This window comes from Lagenorhynchus albirostris, chromosome 3 (assembly GCF_949774975.1).
Source record: "Lagenorhynchus albirostris chromosome 3, mLagAlb1.1, whole genome shotgun sequence".
NCBI lineage: Eukaryota > Metazoa > Chordata > Mammalia > Artiodactyla > Delphinidae > Lagenorhynchus > Lagenorhynchus albirostris.
The window spans coordinates 123,490,899-123,511,179 of NC_083097.1; the positions used below are offsets into that span (position 1 = coordinate 123,490,899).

A 20,281-nucleotide genomic window follows, 5' to 3' on the forward strand; every position below is an offset into this window, starting at 1 on the left:
TTACTGCGCAGCGGTGGGTTTTGTGAGCGATGCGGTGGGTTTTGTGAGCGATCCGGTGGGTTTTGTGAGCGATCCGGTGTGCGCTGTTCACAATGCCGAGTTTACTTTAGGCAGGGCTGATAGACAGAGATCAATGTGCTATGAGGAGCAAAAACATGACCTTTCGGTGCTGGAATATATTATCCTTTTGCTACCCGCTTCAAATAGAAGGCCAAGGGGGGCATGTTTGGAGGAGACACTGTGGCTCGGGGCTGAGGGATGGTCGGATGAGGGAGCTTTCTCAGCTCTCCTGAAAAAAATAATCCCAAATATACCACTTGGATAACAGCAACAACAAATATGGCTTGCTATGCAAAAATTATAAAGCCCTCGCAAGACAAGTCTCCCACGACCACCACACCCCATTGTGGATCCTAATGCTCCCTAAACAGAAATTCTGTAGATATCACGGAGCATGACTAGGTCTGTGTCAGAGATCTTTCATTCACATTTCTCCAAGGCAGGCCACCGACCACACTTCGGGATATCTCCTCATTAACTTGAAGGCTTCCTTTGCAATAGAGAAGCTATAAAAGCATCCACAGAAAGAGGGTACAGAATACTCCAGCTTGGGCTTTCCATAAACCTGAAATGAACCAGCCTGGCCACATAATCAAACGGCAGACTAAGCCCCCCTGAAACACTCCTTCTCAAGTGAGTTAATCCAGCGGCTGGTTATTCATGGGTAACTAGACTGAATGCAGTCTTCACAGGAGAAGTCCACAGCATTCTCCACTTTATTTCTGTGATACTCTTGGAGGATGAATGCAAGGCAAAGGTCACCTCCCTGTACTGTTTTGCAAAGCACGGGGGGGGGGGGGGGACTGAAGCGAAAGGCACGCCCTAAACATTTTGCTTTGTTCTTAAAGCTTAAGTGCTGAGACCACTAGCCAAGAGTTGTGAAATTACAAAGCATTCTGGGGATTGGCATGCAAATGAGCAGGATTATATTTAGAACAGAGTAAAAAGAGAATTAACTACATACTATGCAACCCTGCAGAGGTCTCTCTGAATCTTTCCCATAGTTTTAACTGCTCCAATTTTATTTGAAGGGACCTTGCAAGTTCTTAGGAAAAGCAAAAAATATGTAGGGGACATTTACAATCCTAAAGAAATACCACTGCCTTCCTTTTTTTAATTTCATGGGTTTGTCGGGTTTTTGTTTCCTTTCTTTGCATCCTAATTATCTCTTCTGTTACTGTCATTATAATCCAGAACACTCTCTACTAAATAGATTTATACCATATTTTTGATCACTTGATGATTTTGTGTGTGTCTGTTGTTTCAAATTACAAGACTTGGTTAATCTCTTTGAGGTCAGGCTTGCATGCAAGAAGCCATGCAGAATAGGACTTGTGATGTGTTTCTCTGGATCAGACTGCTGTGAAAAGCCATGCACAGGAATGCATAATAACCAGCTAATCGGTTCAAGCTGTTGCCATCAGCAGAAATGTACAACAAACACTATTTTCTCCCTCTTTCATCCCCTTCAATCATCTTTCTCTTTCTTAAATCAAAATCAAGTGTCTAAGATGAGTTTGAAGAAAAAAAGCCTTCCTTGGCGGTGCCTTTCTTATTCAAGGAATAAGAAGAAAGGCCGTGATCAACACAGGATGCCTCTGTGTCTGGCCAAGAGAGTGAGGAGTGGAACCAGCATGGGTGTTTTCCACAGTAGAATGACTCTGAATGGTTTTCCTTGGATACACAGCAGTACTTGGCTTTAGATATCTCAGGAAACTATGAGAGAGGGAGAGGGAGACACTGAGCAACTTTACGGTCCCAAAGAAATTTAATTTTGGCCACCAAACCTACCACATCCATAGACTTCCCACACCTCAGTCAAGGCTACTTTATTCTAGTTGCTCAGACCAAAGGTTTGGCATCATCCAAACCTTGACTTCTCTCCTTCAGTCCAATCCAGTTTGCACTCCACATCCCATCTGTCAGGAAATACTATTGGTTCTGTCTTTTACATATATACACACTGTGATCCCTTCTCTCCATCTACAGAGCTTCTCTCTGTGTCCAGCCACCAGCAGCTATCACCTGGACTACTGCAGTAACCGCCTAACTGGGCTCTCTTCTTCACTGTTATTCATTCATTCTCACAATACTCACACAGTATTTACCCTGTGCTACAGATGTCAATAATAATAATAATATCCTGGATCTCAGGGAGTTTATTTTATACCCTTATTCAAGAGAATACCATCTGTCACCTGTTAGCCCCCTTCTATGCTTTATTTATCTTCATAGTACTTTTTCACCACATAATATATTAATTTATTATTAAGTATTATCTTCCTTCTCATCCCTAGAATGTAAACTCTCTGAGGGCAGGGAATGTGTCTCTTTTATTCACTGCTGAGTCCTGAGTGTGTGAAATAGGGCCTTGCCCATAGAAACTGCTCAATTATTATTAGGTGAGTGAATGTAAGAATGTTTCAAACTGTGTCTGAAGAAAGAGATGGAATAAGAACTTTCCTGTAATTGAAGGGCATGTGGTAAGAATCTAGATTTAAGAATATTTATGCTTCTGTAAGCCTTCTTAGAGTTTCCTGATTCTAGATTTCAGAGCAAGTAAATTCAAAATGGTGAGGAATCACTTTGCTAATAGGATACAATCACAAAATTCCAAGGCAATACATGGGCCAAAGAATGACTCTGTAGAATAGATTTGCTACCTGAGCAGTGATTAGAGAGTTGTGGCTCGAAAGGACCTGCCATCAAAGTGTAAGAGAAGATCAAAGGCCTTGTGTTCATTTAAAGAACTTCCTTTTAAAAAAAAATGAAGGAACTTCCCTGGTGGTGCAGTGGTTAAGAACCCATCTGCCAATGCAGGGGACATGGGTTTGATCCCTGGTCCGCGAAGATCCCACATGCCGCAGAACAACTAAGCCCAGGTGCCACAACTACTGAGCCTGTGCTCTAGAGCCAGTGAGCCACAAGAATTGAGCCTGTGTGCCACAACTACTGAAGCCTGTGTGCCTAGAGCCCGTGCTCAAGAAGAGAACAAGAGAAGCCACCGCAATGAGAAGCCCGCACACTGCAACGAAGAGTAGCCCCTGCTCACCACAACTAGAGAAAGCCTGCCTGCAGCAGCAAAGACCCAACATAGCCAAAAATAAATTAAATAAACTAATTAAAAATGAAAAAAATGATATTGAGTTCAGAAGGAAAACTATGGACTAGAATCCAGGATGGTATACTGTTTAAGGATCTGGACTTGGGAACAGAGGGACCTCTGCCACATTCCAATTCATCCAGCTCCTGTTTCTATGACCTTCAGCAGATTATTTCAAGCTTCTGAGCCTTGGTTACCTCACCTCTAAAATGAGCATCTTATTACCTACCATACAGTGTTTTCGTGATGATTTATTAATTCATTCAACTAATATTTATTGAGTACCTATTATGGGTATCTAGGCACTAGGGATACAAATATTTGAATAAAATTGACAAAATCCCTGCCCTCTTGAAGCTTCCATTCTAGAGAAGGCATAAATCAAGAGTAAAAAGTTATATAGTGTTTTCAAAAGTATATAGCGTTTAAAATGGCGGCAAGCGCATTGGGGATAAATACAGCAGGGATGGGGAAATGAAAGTCATTCCAGCGTCTTGAGGATGGGCTGGAATTTTCCGTATCAGGGATCACAGAAGGTCTGGTGAGATGGCGGTTGCTTGAACCAAATCGTAACAGTGGAAGCAGTGCGAAATGGTCAGATATTGGATATGATTCAAGGTTAAGCCAGCAATATTTGCTGATGGATTTGACTGGGGTATGAGAAAAAGAGGAATCAAAGATTACACTAAATGTGTCGGCCTGAGCAACTCAAAAGATGAAGGTGAGATAGGGAAAACTGTGGGAGAAATGGGATTGGGGGGGAAAGTCAGGAATATGCTTGTGGACCTTCCTATTAAACATCCAAGTGAAATGTTGAGCAAGCAGGTAGATATTCGAGATTAGAAATCTAAGGGAACAGCTGGACCAGAGATACAAATTTGGGAGTAGTCAATCTCTAGCTATCATATAAAGGAACAATGCTGGATGAGCTGACCAAGGATGAGAGTGGAGGTAGAGCTCTGAGATAAGTAAGAGCATCCTGAGGATAAAGGAAGAACCAGAAAAAGCATCAGAGACAGTGGTCAGTGAGACAGTGGGGACACCATGAGAGTACAGTATTGTGAAGGTCAAGAAAGAAAATTATTTCAAAAAAGAGAAAGTGTTCACATGCTGTTGAAAGGTCAAGGACGATGGGAAATGAGAATTCATCAGTGCGTGAAATCACCAAGGACCTTGACCAGAGCACCTATAAAATGAGTATCTTCATACCCACCTCACAGTGGGGTAGTTTTGTATATGTGTAAGCAAGTATTAAGTTATTCTGGTCAGATTTACTGCACACCTACCATGTGGGTATGTGTACCAGAGCAGTCTTAATGAAATTGTGGAGCTGAAATCTGATGGGAGCGTTTCCAAAAGAAAATCAAAGTGGAAACTGGAAACACCTAATACAGGCAACCCTTTCAAGGGTTTTTTTTTGTAAACAGGGACAAGGATACGGAGCAGTAACTAGCAGAGAAAGTAGAATCTAATATGAGGGAAATAGCACGGCTTATGCCAACGGGGCTGATTCAGAAAGAAGAGGAAACTTCACGATGCAGGAGAGAAATGGAACAACTGCTGTCGGGGTTCTTGAATAGACAACACAGGTGACATCTAGTGTTCAAATGGAGGGCTTCCCCTTAGCCAGGAGCAAGGACTGTTCCTCCTCGAGTAACTAAGGGGAAGAGTATACAGCACAGAGACAGGCAGCTAGGTCAAGTTCATGGTGGGAGTTTATGGCAGCTCTCTTATGACTGCGTCTGTTTTCTCTGCCATCAGCTAAGACAGTCTGGGAGAGAAGGTACTGAACATTAAGAGGGGAAAGGAGCTGGTATAAAATCAGTTTTTAGGAGATTCAAGGGGCTAGGGAAATACCGTGTGATTCCCTGGCAGCACTAAGGATTCCCCTCAGGGAGCGGCCATAAATTTAAAGAGAGACCCGTAAGCATGGTGTGGCTACGCCTCCAGTCATGTACAGCTGTATACATGCAGGCATGGAGTAGGCAGCGTGTGGACTTTCACAAGGGTTTTGCTAGATGAGTGCTGAGAAGGGAGAAAGAAACTCAAGGGAATTGAGGATAAACCGTGGGATCTAAGCTGGTTAAGAGGGAAGGGAGGGCACAAGTGTATATGGGGGTAAAGGACAGTGAACATATTGAAGATTAAATAAGATTATTCATGTAAAGCTCTTAGCACAAAGTTAATTAGACGGCGGCTATTCCTACCATTATCTTTAATGTTCTGATTATTATTTGCTGAACTCGTTTGTGTCCAGGACTATGTCTTATTTATCTTGGTAGTCTCCAGCTCTTTTATAAAGCTTGGAATAGAGTAGAATCAATGGGGGGAAATTAATTGAACAGAGGGGAAAGTCAAGAATATTCTGTCTTCCTTTTAACCTCAAAAATATCTAAAATAAGTGCTTAGTAATTCACACAGTTTTGACTATTAAAAACACTTTCTACTTTTTAAAAAACAAATTTATACTTTGCTCTGTTGATACGGGTAAACGTTTCCTCCGGTCCTGATTTGAAGGATGAAGAAAAACATAGTCCCAAAACAAATACGGAAGAGTTTTGAAGGGGCAAAAGACATATACCAGGCTTTTGTGAAATATATAGGCTATTCTAATGTGAATAAACATTTCATCTCAGAACTTCCCATTAAGTCATTTGGATCCATTAATTTTACCTACATTTCAAACAAAGGAAATCCTAGTTGTGTACTTCCAGTGTCACAGAATGAAAATCAAAGTGGTGATTCACCTGCTATTATTAGATGTTTACATATTAAATACACAGAAATAACCTGACAAACAATCCTACCCTTGAAACACATAAGCCAAAAAAAGAAAAAAAATACGATAGCCACAGGAAAGTACTCCCGTGGGCTTATTCCAAAATCAAACTTATATCAGCATGAGCAAGGTATGCAATCCTACTTCTTCCTGGATGGACGTTCTCATTCATTTCCTCAGTAGAGAATGATGCTGCAGGCGCCTGGCCTCCTCCGCACAAAGCCTGGGAGGCCTCTTCAGGTTTTAAAGACAGCTTAGTCCTGGAAATACTTTTACAGCACATTTACATCAAAGGCTGTCCATTCTGAGCCGCGCCTGGGGCAGGAAAGGGCTCTGCAGCAGATCCAGGATGCAAGTGCAAACAGCCCTGCCACTTCAGCCATAAGACCCAATAAACTCTACAGCACTGGAGGTACTTGTGGTGGGAAAAGCCACCACGTGAAGGTTATGCAGTCCCAACAGAAGTATCACAATCTACACTCTTAGGGCTCTGGAGTAAGAAAATTATGCACTATTTGAAAAATAGGTCCTTGAGTGCTATTGGGCCCTGGTAGAGATGGAGGGCTTGACCAGGGTCATGAAGTGGCCAGAAATGTCCATTATGAGCTGGGTTCTATCAGACCCACCAAGTCACAAGACCAAGTTGGCCCAGCAGCAATTGATCCTGAGAAGGGTGTGGCCCCGTCTCCCATGTCATCCACTGCTGCTGCTCCGGTACCTTCCTGCTAGCACACACCTATGGCCCTGAGGATCAGCTGGTGGAGGAGGAAAACACCTGAGCCTGACTTCTAGATGCGCTGGCTCGGCATCTAGATCACACTGAAAACAGACCATGGCCACTGGACAGTCCCACCCAGGGGTGGTGTTGAAAGACAACAGTGAAAAGCTCTCTTCCCAAATGTCCAGTTTCAGACAGTGCAGCTAGTCATCCACTTTGGAAAGAACAGTGACTCAAGATTATACGTAATGTTGAGGAAGAGAAGTGGCTCAAGATTATACAGAGTGTTGAAGTATTCCTAGGAGGTAAGAGGAAGGATTAAAGATCAAGGAAACGGCGGCCTTAGCTAGCAGCACGCGGTAGACCAGGGGAGTGGGCATAAAGAGTGAAGATATATGTATTGTATTTTAACGCCCTCCAGAGAGCATCCGTCACGGAAGAGGCACTAAACGATGCGGCAGACAAAATGACTCGGTCAGCTGACATCAGCCACCCTCCGTCATCAGTCACCCCAATGCTGGTTCAGTGAGCCCATGGATGGTGTAGACAAGACATGGTGACAGGGATAGAGGCCATGCAGGGAACCAAGACCCAGTCACCAGCGCTGATCCAGCTACTGGTGCTGTCAGACATCCATCCTGCCAGCAACACAGAGCAACACTTCCTCCCCAAGGTGGCACCATGCCGCAAATATACACACAGCCCCTTGTGTAGACAACCTCAGACCCCTTTCACACTGGAAAGCACAGTGATTCACTTTTACAGAAACAAACACATGTTCTAGATGTGGATTTGCATCTTCTGTTGCTGTGGCCTCAGTCAACCCTATGTGAGGGCTTACGGAGTGTTTGAGGCACTGGCATGGGATCCACATACCAGCACACATCAGACCAAGGGGCTTGTTTAACAGCCAATGAAAGGCCACGTGACTGCGGGACCCACTAGCTATATCAAATACCACGTCACCCTGAACCTGCCATCCTGAGCGAGGAGGAATGGCCTACCGAAGGCACAACCGAAGCGCCATTCCGGAGACAACTCCCTGCAAGGATAAGGCACCACCCTCCAGGACACACTGTGCGTTGTAAATCTGTGCCCTTTACAGGGTGCTGTGTTTCCCAAGGGAGAACACATGGATCCCAGAAACAAGGGGAAGAAGCAGGAGTGACCCCTTTTACCTTCACTGCCAGGGACCCAACTGGGAAATATGTGTTTCCCACCCCTGCAACTCTGGGTTGTTTAGTGTCTTCTCCCCAAAGGGCAAGTGCTTCTACCAGGGGGCACAGCAAGAACTCTGCTGAACTACAAATGACAGCTGTTATAGGGCACCTTGGGCTCTTTGTGCTCAGGGACTAAACACGCAAGAAGGAGAGTTGGCATCCTTCTGGGTAGGACCGTGAAGAGAAGGAGGAGATAGGGCTGCTACTGCACAATGGGGGCAGGGAGGGGTATGTCGGACACTCTTATGATCCACAGGGGTTCTTTCAGGTACAGCCCTGCCTGATCTTGATGGTAAATGAACAAGTACACCAGCTGTAACCTGAGATGGACATGGTGACCGGGGTCTCTCACCCCTCAGAGACACAGGTCCATGTTCCAACACCAAGTACACCACCTGGACCAGCAGAGGAGCTCGCTGAGAGTGAAGGGAATCTAGAATGGTTAGGAGAGGACATTAATGAGTACTACCGTGGCCCTAAGAGCAGCTGTGGTAAAGAGGCCCTGAGACCCCCAAGAGAAGAGGCACACACACATCCTGGAGTTTTTGCTCCCAGAAATTACACAAGGAGGTCAATTTGAGCAGAGCAAGGAGGCGTCTGCATAGACACAAGAATCTCCACCCAGCCCCCAGTTCAGAGCTGAAGGACTCAGCCCCTCAGGTGCTCTCAGCCCCTTCCTGGAAACTGCCCTTGTCTAAGGTACCCATTCCCGCAAGGGCAGCCTGACCCAGTAATTGCTAATGTGAGCATATAAAGGCCTGGCCTCCCAGGTACAAAAGGGCAACAACTCTAATGGATTATCCCAGTGTCAGACCTATAAGGTCAACTGAAGCCTTTGTTAAGACCACATCACAGCTCAGCTTCCCTCTCTGCCCGATGCTTCCTTTCCCTTCCCTTCCACAGATGTTGAGCCTAAGCACACTCCCTAATACTCTTCCTGCATCTTATTCTTCTCAGAATTTTGCTTCCCAGGAAACCCAACCTGCAACAGTGAGGCTGGTATTAAATGAATATTTATGTGGAGTGACATCTTTTATTTAGCCAATGTTTTTTTTTTCTTTTTTTGCGGTACGCGGGCCTCTCACTGTTGTGGCCTCTCCCGTTGCGGAGCACAGGCTCCGGACACGCAGGCTCAGCGGCCATGGCTCACGGGCCCAGCCGCTCCGCGGCATGTGGGATCTTCCCGGACCGGGGCACGAACCCGTGTCCCCTGCACTGGCAGGCGGACTCTCAACCACTGTGCCACCAGGGAAGCCCAATTTAGCCAATATTTTTAAATGTATAGATTTCATATTCAAATTTAGATTTCTTTAAAAATTGGAAAACTTGGCAATTCTGGGCTCGTAGATACACAGTGTCGCCCGTCAGCTACAGCTGAACACTGGCTGCCCCTTGGAACAAACATGTATTCCCCAATTAGCTATAATGTCTGCTGCTTCCTCTTCCTTCACGTAGGGTTGGCTTCCATGTTTTTATGCCACCTGCCTGGCTTAGAGTCACCTGAATTTCTGATATCCGACCATTGGAGACTGAGTTATTTAGGCATTATGGAATAGGAACTCTGTGTCTCAAAGGTGAGGGCTGCTCTTTCCCGAAGCAGACTTTGGTGCCTGTTCAGAACTGAGACAGCAGTGAGTTATCTCTGGGGAGCAACCTCCTCCCCAGCCCACCCTCACTCCACCCGCATTGGGCCCTAAACCACAAGATTGAATCCTGGAACTGCCCAACCCTCTGCTAAAAGCCTGTTTGACAGCATGGGCTGGAGCCGCTGGATCTATGGTCACATGCAATCAGTTTCACCTTTGGGCTGAATGGAAACACATGTGATTGGATTCAGATCTCTCCGGGCCCAGCACAACAGCTCACCCCCAGATGAGGGATGTGAGACTCACTCTTGGATGGAGGCTCAAAAGAGCAAGCCAACCCCCAAGTGCAAGGCTGCAACCCCAGTTTATACTTCCCAGGTTTCCCATCCGCCTCCAGGAAGGGACTTTGGCTGCATGTCTTTTTTTTTCCCCTCCGGTTTCCTGTACTCAGCTGTAGCAAAGGCTCCAGGGCCATAGGGCCTCATCAGCCTCTGGCTCCCTATCTTTTCAGACAAATAGGAATGGTAGAGACATATGCCTGAGGGTCTAGTCACAGGTTTTTCTGAGCGAATTCCCAAAGGAACAGTGGAGTGGAAAACAGGCTCCTCCCACACATCACTGGTATGTCAACGGATAAGCGCTTCTGAGTTGGACGGGTCACCTGTGTGCACTGAATCCCAAGTGAAACCCTGGATTTCTGACCTCAAGACAAATGCTGACCTGGCCCCAGGCAGAGTGCTTGGTCACTTTTGAAGGTCCAGATACTCATTTTTTTATTGGAGACAGTGAACATAAGAGGCAGGAACCAGAGACTGAAATAGAGAAAAACTTAGGTTTTCTAAATTCATTTCAAATTAGCTGACTTTGGAATTAGCCTGAAAAACTTCTAAGCTTGCCTCATCTGTAAAATGGGTCAGTAGAAGAGCTGAGTGGATATGCTGACACATACATGTTCTTTCGAACATGAAAGCACAGGTCTGATAAAACAAACAGATGAGCTGATTCATTTAAAAGGAGTTGCTGGTGTGTATCTTTATGGCATAGAGTGATTAAAAGAACAGGTTTTGGAGTCCCTGTGACAGTGAGTGGGTAAAAAATGGAGAAGCCCTGACCAACCTAGACCCCAGTCAAATTCTACTCTTGCTTCCCTGCTGTAATCATACCAAAGCTGATAAGGACTGTCTGAATTTACAGTACAATATACTGAGCATCTTCCAAAAAGGTATGTATAATTAATACATATTTTTAAAAGTAACCAAGTCCTGTGTTCATGACTTCATAGCCACAAATAATTTCCAATGACCTCCAAAAACCCCAAAGTATTGCTGACAAGAGAGATGAACACATTTTGTTATTGACACCTGCCTAGTTTATACATTTCCTGGGTATTCTCTATAGCGAGAGAGAAAGTAATATATAACAAGATGCTGGTTAGTAGAATAATGGTTCTGCTGTAAGCTAATGCCACTGTGGAAAACAATTATTATAAACAGCCACATATCTCTGACTCAGCTTTAATTAAAATTAAAGTTAAGATTGGGGCCACTCTCTTTTTTCTAAGCAGGAGCCCTGGAAATCACTTGTAGGGGTAGCTTTAAGGGAAACGGTTACTGAATATTTACACATTTACTAAACAATTTAAGGCGAATCTGTATTTAGTCTCTACTTTGTCAGCATAAAGTTGAGTTTCTCTCTAAATCCCTAAAGCTTCTGTAATGTTTTAATGCAAGGTCTCCTCACTTAAAACCTTGGGACTATGAAAGGTTCTCATGGGAAACTACTTTATCACAAAGTTTGTTGTAAGAGATCCTACTCAGATAAAGGTAGAAACTATGTTTGCCACACAAGGCTGATTTGACTCATTCACTTTGTGATGACAGATTTACTATGGTCTTGCTAACTGACTTCTCATTAATTAGTATAAAAAGATGGTATCCTGGTGGCGCAGTGATTGAGAGTCCGCCTGCCGATGCAGGGGACACGGGTTCGTGCCCCGGTCCGGGAGGATCCCACATGCCGCGGAGCGGCTGGGCCCGTGAGCCATGGCCGCTAAGCCTGCGCATCCGGAGCCTGTGCTCCGCAACGGGAGAGGCCACAACAGTGAGAGGCCCGCGTACCGCAAAAAAAAAAAAAAAAGATGGTAAAGGCTCTTAGAAGTAAGGAAAGTATGAATGACACTCATATGACATTTTTTTTCAAGTAAAATAGAAAGTAACTAGCCCATGAACCTGAGAACATAAGATAAGCTATTTTCCATGACAACATCCATACAAGAGAAAAATATCTGAGGCAGCCACCTGCCCACCAGGGACAGAGTGAGGGACTGGCTGGTCCTCCTCCCCTGCCGAAACTCCTATGACCACTGGGCCCCCCTCAAGCTAACATCACCCTGGGAGCCTGGCCTGCGCCCCCCTCCCCTGCACCCTGGAGCCGTCTGCCTGATGCCAGCAGTAGATTCACCTTCCCTAGCAACGCAGGTCTCTGCACCCTGATGGCTGCTGGAGGATGGTGTCCATAAACCTTGTTGACTGATCCCTGAGGCCACTGGCTTTCCTCCCCACTTGGCAAGAATCCACTGTTACCCTGATAATGCCCAAGTGGGCACACAGAGAGCCCACTATGGAGCTCAGAAATGGAATCCAACTCTGCTAGTCACACAGATAGCAATTCTAAGCCATGTGGTGCCTGCTAACAATGGTGCCCCTGGACAAGTTCATTTAAACTCAGTTTCCTCCTCTGTAAAATGGGCTAACATGGTTAACTTATATGGTATGAGGATTAGGTGAAATAACGGACAGTACCTGATATTGTGAATGCTTCAAGAAACTGGATGGATTGACCTGACTAATTAAAATACTGCATGATGTGGCCCAGGGCACAGAGTGTTATTGAGCGCACCCAGTCCAAAGAAAGCCGAGCAAATTCCGTAGGTATATATTTTGGCACATTTTTTCCTGGGGAGAGCGAGTCTCTAGTTTTCTTCAGATTCTCCAAAGCGTGCATGTGCCCGAAAAGATCAAGCATTCTCATCACTGATGCGACACCACCTCCCAGCCCTCATGCCTAGCCAGACCTACTCTCTCGGTGTCAAGCTCATACACCCAGTAGCACAAGGGGTGTCTCCACCTGAAGCCACAGGCACCTCTACCCCACTGTGGTGGGCTCTGTGGTGCACCACCCAGATCCCCCTTCGGGAGGAAAGGGCTTATGATCCCAGCTACGTAAGTGCCACCAGCAGAGGCTCTCATCTGTCAGCCACCTTTGCATGTTGCTTCAGCTAAGGAGGTCCACTTTGCCCCAGATGACATTGCCTTGGGGGGTGGCGCACATCCAATGATACAAATGACTCGGGTCAGACCTGAAGGTTCGCCCTCTCTCCAGACCTCCTGGTAGGGGCCAAGCTGTGATTTCTGTTGAAGCTACACTTTCCTTCTATTCAATTCTGCTTCCTTTTCCCCTTCCCCTTCCTTCCCATCCACTGGTGTTGATCTCAAGAGCATCCCATAGAAAACCTTCTGCATGTTAATCTTGTCTTATGATCTGATTCCTAGAAAAACCGGAACACTCAACATGTCTCAGATAGGTTCCAGAACCTTCTGTACTTTTTCCAATGCTTTGCACCTCAGTGGGTGATACCTCGTTTCACCTGGTCTTTAACCAGAAACCTGAGCCTTAGTCCTTGGTGCTTTTGTACTGTCTGCTTCCCCTGCTTGGATCAACCTCAACCAGTTTGGGTCCTTCTTATCATTCTGCTCTCATCTTAAATGTCATTTATCTGTATGGGAGTCTCCAATCATTCCCCAGTCCTCTCAAGTTAAAGTCTAAGATTCTTAATATGATGAACAAAACTTCCCATACTAGGCCGCTCCTCACCTCTGTGGCTTCATCTCTCTTAACTCCTTACTGTACTTTATGTTCCAATAACCCTAGGAACCAGGCATTTCTTTCACATCATGTTGTTGCCTCCAAGTGCTTGCCCATGTCATACCTTCTGCTGAAACGATCATCCCCCCTTCTTAACTTGGGAATCTCCAAACAATCCTTTATGACTCAACTCAGGCACTACCTTCTCCAGAAAGCTTTCCCTGACACCCATCCAGTGACCCCTGGTGCTTCCCTGAGTCTCTGCCAGCTTACAGCGTATGTTAAGATTATCTGTTTTGTTGGCCATCTTCCTCGGGCTCCTTGAGGGTATGGCTCTGTTTATTCATTACTGTATCCCAGTGCCAGCACAGTGCCCTAGCACATAGATAAAGGCACTTATGAGATGTGTGTTAAATGATGGCCTTGGATGAATACGTACCAACGTACATATATACATACATGCACGCATGCATACACACACACATACATACACAAACAACCTCATACCAAACGTAAACCCACCTTGGAGCAGAATCCTGAAGGACTAATGGGTTGGCTGAAGTGGAAAAACTTTAGGATGGGCTCATTTGCATGTTAACAGGATATCAATTCAGCTGACTCAGTGAAAACATCTTGTTAAAAAGTTAATCGCAATAAAACAATTTTTTTAAATGGGGGTGGAGGGGACTGCATTAAAAAGATTCAACTGTAGGTATCCAGCCAGGCTGGAATCAGGATGTCAGCCACCATCTCTTTTCCCCTCTAAGGCCTCACGGACATTCACTGTTAACATTAGCTACATCCTTTCTCTAAACATTCACTTACTCCATATTTCTTTGTTCTAATCACACTGAGAGAATAGAAGGAGTATCTCTTGGTTCTAGTTCCCAACTGGAAGGAACTGACTCTGCTTGAGCCAGGTGTTATCCTACAATCTAATCACCTATGGAGACGGAATGGGGGAATCATGACATACACATGGCTGCAAGGAGCCTGCATCCACCCATGTGGACGCAGAGGCTATAATGAGCTTGGCAGAACTCAAAAGACATCTAGTGATTCCTACTTGCAGTCCACGCAAAAGGGGCAGATGAGGGTGCACCAAAACTCATACTTCATTACCAAGGAAAAGAAAAAAATGACGAGTCACCTTTAAGATAGGAACTAACAAGGGCACAAGAGAAGAGCCTGAGATAAGTTTTGCAATGCCCATCCTTGAAAACGTAAATTTGCCTGCTTGCCATATGCTAATAAGTGTTCACAGTCCGGATGTCACACGCATCTGCGTCGAGATCTCTCCCTCTCCCCCTACCACCTCTCGGGCTCCTTGGTCTCTGTCTTTGATTGTCTATTTGCACTAGCTTCATTGTTTTTTCAGATCTTCAAAGAGATCAATTTCATGAGACCATAAGCAATCTACCCACTCAGTCCTACAGGTAAAACACACAAGACTAGAGAAGGCATATGGTTTGCCCACCCGGACCCCTGAATTTAGTAACACCATCATTGTAGGGTTCTGACTCCTAATCCAGAGATCCACCATCCATTACCTACTGCCTCACTTCATCCTGGAAATACAGGACTGTGGGGCAGGGTGGGGTTTATCCCCTGTTCAGAGCTTCAGTCGCACTAAGCTCAGTCTCAGATGAAATAAAATTGGGCACAGGGCTTCCCTGGTGGCGCAGTGGGTGAGAGTCCGCCTGCCGATGCAGGGGACGCGGGTTCGTGCCCCGGTCCGGGAGGATCCCACATGCCGCGGAGCGGCTGGGCCCGTGAGCCATGGCCGCTGAGCCTGCGCGTCCGGAGCCTGTGCTCCGCAATGGGAGAGGCCGCAACAGTGAGTGGCCTGTGTACCGCAAAAAAAAAAAAAAAAAAAAAATTGGTCACAATATCAGAAAGAGATGGGTCAATCCTGAGCCAGAAACAGTTACTATTCTGAGATCCAAGACGTCATGACAAGGTCTTGCCGTGAAAAGAGAAAAAAAATAAGGAATCAAGAGATCCACGTTTTAACCAAGTCTATTTTATGAACAAATTCTTTGACTTTAAGCAACTCACTTAACCTCTCCTCATCTCTTTAATGAAGAATAAATTATTTGCTTCCAACCTCTGGGCTGATAATCAACTGAGATAATAGAAATGCCCTTGTTTGAAAAAAATGCTCTCCAAAAGGCTATCTGAACACCAGGCCTTCATATTACTTTTCCATCATGTCTCAAACATATCCAAAATTGATATCCGCTCAAAAGCCCATTTACCATTGTTGCTTTCCAAGTATGACCCTTCCTTTATGTACCTCTCTGTTTTTCAAATTATGTATTTCTCCAGATGCATGTTTCTACTTTCCCAGGCTGATCTCATTTGTTCATTTCCTGTCCATATTTCTAATCTCTCTAGGTTGCTCTGTACTATGTCTCTTCCTCACTAGTGTCTCTAACACCATCCTATTTACCCTCATCTGAAGATATAATTGCCATAATAGGTTTACAGACTCTTTCCAAGCCATTAATAACAATGCAAAATGAAATGTGTCTGAAGCCCATCTCTCCAGCATCCTCCTGGAAATTGCAGCATGCCATTTTTCATTCTTGGGTTTTTCAGCCAGTTTTGAGGTCATCTGTCATAGTTCAGAGAACTTCCTAACCCAACCCAAGACCGTTTGGTTTTGTTTTTTTAATCATATGGGAACCAGACCTTGTTTCTCCTGCTCCTGTTTATTATTATTTTATACTAAATAAAATAAAGGACAATAAGATAAGTTATAACATGCCAACGCATGAAGCCAGGCACTTAAACCCCTGAGAATCAATTAGTGGGTTCCTATCCAAGGATCTCCTGTCTCACAGCAATGCGAGTGCTCACTGGGATTCTGCCCCTGTGTTGCTCCAGAAATCAGGAAGACCTAAGTTTTCCGACTGGAATTCCAAACCCTTGTTGTTTCTTTCCAGGGGAAACCTGCAGCCAAGTCCCTCCATAAACCTGAAGAATAGGAGGTATAATCTTTGAGGCTCACTGCAAAGAAACAGTTTCTCTTTGTGGTTTTTCTCAACAAATTTGCTGACATCAGAGTCCCGTCTTTGCTACCACTACAACACTTGGCTGTTTCTAAAGAAAAAGGAGTTTAAAGAAGACAGAGGAAGAACACAGAGACTAATCCACAGGGGAATAAACTTGAGAAATGGTTTCGCTGTCATATTATTGCACACAATTTTCTTCTTGGCATGGAATTCTTTTTTTGTTTCTGTTTTGTTTTTTAATTGAGTCTGGCAGTGGGTGCTTTGCCTTCTTCGAATCTTTAGGATCTATCTCTTCACTTCTTCCTGAGCGCTTCTGGCCATGGGCTTTCCCACCAGCACTTCTGTTTTTTTGCACTTTAACTTTGATTCAAGCTCCAAACAGTTGGAAATCCAGGATGAACAAAACCTCTTTCTGAACTCCCAGAAGGATATCCAAATTCTGTCAAAATTTAAAATATGAAATTTAAATATGAAATTTAAAATGTTAAGAATATTTTAAACACCAACAACCTTAGACATGCTAAATTTTAGTTTCTGAATAAAACGGAGAGAAAAGCTTCAAGGACCTAAATACCCTAAGTTAATTGCAGAGTCTGAAGAAAAGTCTAATTTAAATTAATTCCTTTCATCTGGGAAAGTAGAAAAACACGAATTTGGGGCACAGACCTGGTTTGCTAACTTGGTTACATCAAATACTTGCTTTATGAAACTGGGAAATTTTCTTAAGCTTTTTGAGTTTGTTTCCTCTTCTATTACATGGCGATAATACTACTCCCATCGTGGAGCAATGTTTGGATTAAATGTGCATAACGGAGGCTAGTAAATACAGTGTCTGGTGCATAGTAGGTGATCGGTAAACATCAGCTGCTTCCCTTGTCCTCCTATATATACAATGGGAAAATATGTCATCTTTTATTAATACACATGGCTCACTTTCTCATAATACTGTTACCAGGCTGTCACGAACTGGTAAGGGGAAAATGCCTTTTCATGAATTTAATATGAGGATGATGATACTAGGCAGGCAGCATTCTAAATGCATTTATATGCATTATTTCATTTAATCCTCACAAAGGAAGGTAATTTTACTACAGAAAAGGATGCAGATGTTGAGAATGGTTAAGTGACATGCTAGTTGTTAGATGGGTCAGGAGTTGACGTGTATCCTGTAAAGCATTACATGTAATGCCTGCCACATGGTCAATTCTTAATACTAGAAATTTAGTGAAGGAATAAGGTTTTTTTGTAATGCAATTAGATCCCTTCTTGTAATATCCTTTTACTTTTTTACCATCTTTATTGAGCTCTAACTCACATACCATAATGGTCACCATTTAAAGTAACCAATTCAATGGTTTTTTAGTATGTTCAGAGTTGTACAAACATCACCACAATCTAAGTGGTGAACGTTTTCATCACCAGACACGTCTTTTATTTTTTTAAATCTGGATATTCAGAGATTTCTTAAAGGAGAAAATATCATAAATGGCAGTTCTCTCATACATTGTTGGTTGGGGAATGTACAGCCACTCCAGAAAATAATTGGGTAGCTTCCTATAAGACTAAATATGTATTACATAATACTGTGTATCAGCTACATTTCAATTTTTTCAAAAAAAAGACTAGGGCTTCCCTGGTGGCACAGTGGTTGAGAGTCTGCCTGCCGATGCAGGGGACACGGGTTCGTGCCCCGGTCCAGGAAGATCCCGCATGCCGCGGAGCAGTTGGGCCCGTGGGCCATGGCCGCTGAGCCTGCGCGTCCAGAGCCTGTGCTCCGCAACGGGAGAGGCCACAACAGTGAGAGGCCCACGTACCGCAAAAAAAAAAAAAAAATTAAGAAAGACTAAACATGCATTAACTATTCAACTTAGCAACTGTACTTTTGGGCATTTATCCCGCAAAAATGAAAACTTACATTTCCATAAAAACTTGTACGGGAATATTCATAGCAGTCTTATTCCTAAGAGCCAAAAAGTAGAAACAACCCAAATGTCCTTCAACAGGTGAATGGACAAAGTCTGGTACATCCACACAATGCAATACTACTCATCAACTAAAAGGGTCAAATTATTGATAGGTGAAAAACTAGGATGTATCTTAAGGGAATTATGCTTAATGAACAAAAATAATTTCACAAAGTGACATACTATATAATTCCACTTATATAATGCTCTGAAATTGACAAAACTGGAGAGATGGAAAACAGGTCAGTAGTTGCCAGGAGACAGGGATGAGGTAGGTAGACAATAAAGTGGTAGCATGAGGGAGTTCCTTGGTAGTGATGGGACAATTCTGTATTTTGCATCATGATGGTTATATGAATACGCACGGAATAAAACTGCATAGAACTATACACACACAAACACACACACGATGACCAAGTTGTGTCAAACCTAAGAACTATCTCAAAATCATACATGTACCAGTTTTCAGGTCTGGGTATCTTCTTTAAAACTCATTTTGACTTTCCTTTTGAAATGCCATTATTTTCACTTTTTATTTTGAAATGATTATAAGTTTACAGGAAGTTGCAAAAATGGTACAGAGAGTTCTTTGAACACTTCACTCAGCTTTGGTCAATGGTCACATCTTACATAACAGAAATACAATACCAAGACCAGAAAACTAACATGGGTACATCTGTCGTCATTGTTAAAGACCTGACAGAAATATCTAAATCACAAAACAAATTGCTCAAAATGGAAAATTATTCAAGGGAATGGAAAGAACACCTGGAATAAACAGATGAAAGCAGAGCCTCAAAGCTGGTTTATAAATATAAGCTAAGTTAAAGAATAAGTAAAAGATTCCTTAGGAAGGGTGGAAATATCTAAGTAAGTAGAAACTACAGAAGAAATCCCACAACAAGGACTGTCTTAACATGTTATCATAATGAGGAAGGTGACTCAAACTCTTGAAAACACTCCTAAAGGTTTTAGACAGGAAAATTATAGTGAAAAAAGTCTGAAGTTAATTTATTTGGATTAAAACCATGAATACAAAGTAGCCTGGACACAAAGTAGGACAAATGAACACATCCTCAGAAACAAATATGCAATTACTATACTGCTTCTACAGATAATAACAGTAATAATAATGATAAGAAGTACAATTATTAAATGCTATGTGTCCAAGAACTTTCCTAGGGACTTCCCTGGTGATCCAGTGGTAAAGACTACTCGCTCCCACTGCAGGGGGCCCGGGTTCAATCCCTGGTTCGGGAACTAGACCTCACATGCTGCAACTAAGAGCTCGCATGCCACAACTAAGACCCCACATGACACAACTAACATCCTGCATGCCGCAACGAAGACCCCGCGTGCCACAACTAAGACCCGGTGCAGCCAAATAAATAGATATTAAAAAAGAGAAAGAACTTTCCCAAATGTTTTACATCTTTTTCATAATTCTCATAACAACCTGCTAATACTGATACTATTATCATGGCCCTTTTTACAATGACAGAACTGAGGCACAATGAATGTATATAACTTGATCAAACTCATATAGCAAGTAAATGGTGGACCTAGAGCTGAAATTGATATAGATACAAATGGTCATAAATCCCATTTTGAAATGCAAAATTAAATAAAGGATATAAATTAATCTATAATTTTAGCATGAAAAATTAATCCCTAATACCAATTAGTCCCTCGATCACCTAAGAAAGGGAGAAACAAATTGATTTTATTGAATATGAGAATTAACAAAAGCTTTCTGTTATCCAGGGTCCAATCAGAGGACAATTTTTTATGACTATAAAATAATTGATGTTCATAATGATGAGAAGAGCAATATGATAGATTAGACAAACTAACCTTTCCAACACAAAATATAAATGCATAGTTAGGGGCAAAAAAACATGAGACCTGAAAACAGAAGTAAGCAGAAGAGCTGACACTTTGGCTGCCTTATGGGAATTTACCCATCTTGA

General features: G+C 43.4%; 1 protein-coding gene across 1 annotated transcript in view; it reads right to left on the reverse strand.

The window, feature by feature from the left end:
* DPYSL3 (dihydropyrimidinase like 3) overlaps positions 1–20,281 on the reverse strand; it is a 113,437-nt gene that overhangs the window by 66,834 nt on the left and 26,322 nt on the right. The gene's annotated exons all lie outside the window — the stretch shown is intronic.